The sequence below is a fragment of the Blastomyces gilchristii genome, assembly GCF_000003855.2.
Source record: "Blastomyces gilchristii SLH14081 genomic scaffold supercont1.63, whole genome shotgun sequence".
Lineage (NCBI taxonomy): Eukaryota > Fungi > Ascomycota > Eurotiomycetes > Onygenales > Ajellomycetaceae > Blastomyces > Blastomyces gilchristii.
This window is the reverse complement of record NW_003101620.1, coordinates 20053-24568: the sequence shown is the minus strand read 5'-3', so window position 1 is coordinate 24568 and position 4516 is coordinate 20053. Positions and strand designations below refer to the sequence as shown.

The 4516-nt window shown below is 30.4% G+C and overlaps 1 pseudogene across 1 annotated transcript; it reads right to left on the bottom strand.

Moving 5' to 3' along the window:
• Nucleotides 1-3493: 3493 nt before the first annotated feature.
• Nucleotides 3494-3582, bottom strand: BDBG_18095 (annotated as a pseudogene). Its single transcript has one exon. The product of its transcript is annotated as a tRNA-OTHER (tRNA).
• Nucleotides 3583-4516: the final 934 nt, after the last annotated feature.

Here is a 4516-nt window from a genome sequence, read left to right as displayed (position 1 = left end):
GCTGCGCCTGATCAATCATATAGACTATTTCATTATACTCCACAGATTCCAATCACTTCATTCTCGAACACATATGCTCTGATTCTCAGTCATTCTCAATCACTGATTCTCAGCTGCTATAAACACACATATATTCTCCCGCCCTGAAGCTTCACCGCGTATGCCACTACATACACATATAAATATTCACCTTGATCACTGATTCTTGCACTTTCTCTTTCTTTCCTTCTCTAACATTTTTATCTTTGTTATATAAGACCTATCAATATTATACTGATCTATTCAGTGTAGGCCTCTTACACTATAAAAATATTCATTATCTTCTTATTAGAAAATGATTATTCATGCATTATCTTCTCATCAGGAATAATTATTCATCAAGAGATATCTGAACATGTAACAACACATAAGAAATAGAGAAATAGTTAAGTGAACACTGAGTTCTCAGATAGAAGCTGCTCATCAGTCACTCTGACTCTGTAATAAGATTCTATAAAGAGAATGTCAGTAAAAGACCTGAGAGTTCTGACACTCAGATGTATGAGATATTCATACAATTACACTTCTTTAAATTCCACAGATATCACACATCTGATAAATGATATAATCATGTCTAACAATAATATGAGAGAACTCTCAAACATAAGCATAGACACAGTGTCACAGTGGCTCTGAGCAATGTTGAAACTATAATAATAATAAATAGCTGATATACATGTAACTCAATAACATCAATACAAAGAGATTTAATAACTAACTCATGTGATTTCAATATCTACAGAATTGAATACAAAAGTGCTGAAAGAATGCTTAGATACTTCTATATATTTCAATACTTCTGATCTCACTCTCTACTCATCATGAAGAATAAAAATGCTTATGAAACTGAGTGTAGATGAAGATGTCATCAGTTTATTAATTAATCAAGATTGATATATCAATGAATAATTGAAAGATCACATGAAACAGAAGTTTCATTCATAAATAAAAGCATGTGAATCAGTGTTACAAATGTCTGATAATATTATGAAATATCTTGATATTCTGTTCTGAGATACTGCTATATAATAGAAAGCATTAGATTGACTACAGAGTGTCTGACAGAGAAACATTTCTTTTATAACATTTATTTCTGACTTCAATACTAAGATTCTAGAAGTAGATAATCAATCTTGAAAGAATTAAATGAAGATTAGCATGCTCAAGAAGACATTAACTTTTGAACTCTTACAAGCTCTTATAAGCATAGATGAAGATCAGACTTATGAAGACTTCTACACACAGCTCTGAACAATGAATGACTGTCTTACTAAGCTCAAGAATATACAGAATAGTGATAGAAGATGTTACATTTCAGTAACTTATACACTCACACTGAGGAATAACAATGATGCAGATATCATGAATTGAGTAGACTTGAATATTTACACATAAGCAAGAGTCTCTGCTGTCTGAACAGGCTTCTGAGTCTCTGAGATCACTTCTGAAGAAGTCACTGATTAATGTCAATGTAAAGTGTGTATTAACTGTAACTGATCAGAACACATTGCTTTCAACTGCTGATTAATCTATATGTCTTTATACTTGAGAGAAAGATCAGTGTCTTCTTATTTAAAGAATGAATCAGCATCTGTCCATGTCAATCATATTATATTAGAGAAAGATTTAGAAGATAACTATAAGAATGTCTCAGTGAAACAGAGAAAAGATTAACTTCTATTCAAATTTATAAACAGAAGCTTGAAGAGATCAGATAACAATGATTTGAAGAGAAGATAATAATGAATATGATTCTTGTATCTACTGTAGTTGATAACATGTATAATATGAAAGCTATGATAGACAGTGATCTATATTACTATGTAATGATAAAATCTTCAGTTGTAAGATATCATAATCTTCAGTATATTCCTTTATCAAAACCTTGACTTCTTGCAGAATTTGATGATTCAAAAGACATTTGTATTCATTACATGATGAAGCTGATCATAGATGTGAGAGAATATCAATATGAAGATGTCTATATATATGAAGTTGATAATCTTGATTATAATCTTATATTAGAACTTATCTGACTATCTGAATAAGATATCTTATTGAACACTTAAAACAGAAGCTTGATATTCTCTAATAATGATAGAATTCATGAAGATGATATTCACAAGACTATTGATCTGACACAGATCTCTATCAATGTCTATGAAATACTCAGAAAAAGAAGTCACTGAAAGAATTACTGACAGCAGAATTATATATTAATCTATTCTATCAGTCTGACTGATATTAAAAAGACTCTAGAAAAATTATTTCATATTACAATAACAGATTCTTATATAAAACTCTCTCAATAATATCATGAATATCTAGATATCTTCTAACAAGATAATATTATGAATATATATCTCTTATAAGGTTTTGAAGTGAATCACAGTATCAAGTTAGAGAAAAAGAATTATAAGAATTTTGAATCATTATAAGACTCTCTTTATAACATGTTCTGAGATGAACTTCTTCTTCTTCAAAAGACACTCAATGATCTGTTAAATAAAGAATTCATATATATTAACAACTCTTTCACTGCAGTCTCTATTCTCTTTACAAAGAAATCAGATAAAGAACTCTGATTCTGTATGAACTATCAAGATCTGAACAGATTGATAAAGAAAGATTGATATCTCTTATCTCTTATCAATGAAACTCTAGCACAGATCAGATAAGCTCAATGATTTATAAAACTAGATATTATCACTATGTTTCATAAGATTTATATTACTGAAGGAGATGAATGACTTACAGCATTTCAAATATATTATAATCTCTTTGAATGAATAGTCACACTCTTTGAACTGACTAATGTTCTCAGTATATTTCAGAAGTATATCAACTGAGTGCTCTGAGATTTTCTTAATGAGTTTATATCTACTTATCTAGATAATATTCTCATCTTCACTAATGAATTCAGAAAAGAATATCAAGAGTATGTATAAAAGATATTATAACAGTTATAAGAAGTAGAACTACTGATAGATATTGATAAGTGTGATTTTAAAGTCAAGAGTATTAAGTATCTGGATTTTATTATAGAAGCTGGTAAGAGAATTTAAATGAATTCTGAGAAAGTCTCTGTCATTCTTGAATGAGAAGCTCTGTGTACTGTGAAAGATATATAAAGCTTTGTCAGATTTACTAACTTCTATCAGCAATTTATATTATTATTATTATTATTATTCTTCCATTATACTCATATGCAAGCGGAGCTTATGATGAGTCCTTGCGTGATGTTAAATACAGGCCAAGTGTTGGTTATACAGGAGGAAATACAGGTGTTGAGACCATGCCAAGATAACAAGAACATAGGAAAATACAAAGGAGTGACAATTAGATACATGCGATAATAACTTCCCAGCCCAGGAACATAGAGCAATTCATTGGAGCGATTTGTACACCTCTGTATTTATTAGGAACCTGAGGTGCTTGAGTTCCGGATTTAATGTATCCCCTGCGGGTTTCGAACCCACGCGCCTTGGTTTCCCACGCCAAGGTGCTACCGGGTGGCCGCATTAACCATTCAGCCACCGGGGCAGCAATTTATATAAAACTTCTCAGATATTATAAGATCACTTATAGATCTTACTAAGAAAGACTCAGTATTTCAATGATCAGTGAATACTGAAGCTGCATTTACACAGATAAAGAAGATATTTATTAATACTTCTCTGCTGATAATATTTGATTCTGATTGTAAGATAGTTATTGAAGCTGATTTCTCTGATTATATGATAGAAGAAGTGATATTATAATATAATGATGAAGATGTTCTACAATCATATATCTTCATATCTAAGAAACTGAGTTCTGCTGAATACAATTATAAGATCTATGATAAGAAACTTCTCACAATTGTATACTGTTTAGAAGAATGAAACTCTGAACTCTGAAGTATCTCTGAATTTGAGATAGTCATAGATTATAAGAATCTTAAATACTTTATAACTATCTATAAACTCACTGAATAACAGATATGATAATCTGAGTTCTTAAGCTGCTTTCATTTTATAATACACTATCATTCTGATAGTCAGAACTCAATGACAGATACTCTCTTATAATGAGAGTAAGATATATTATCTGATGTAATAGATACTCACTGAATAAACTGAGAGCACTGACTCTTGAATCTGAAGATATTAGTTAATCAAGATGAAACAGTTCATGATACTATACATGCTTCTTTAGTTAGAATTATCATTGATATCTTCACTTTCTCTACACTGAATGAACTGTGATATACAGCAGCTTAGATAGATAAACTTCTTCAGACTCTCACTGAAGCAGTATATCAAGAAACACTCTGATTTCTCTCAGAACTATGTATAAGAACTGATATCTCAGAATGTTCAATCAATGATAATAACACTCTATGATTCTGCAAATGATACTGAGTCTCTTACTCTGAACTCTTACATACTCAGATAATACAAGAGATGCATGATTTATATATAACTGATTATTCAGA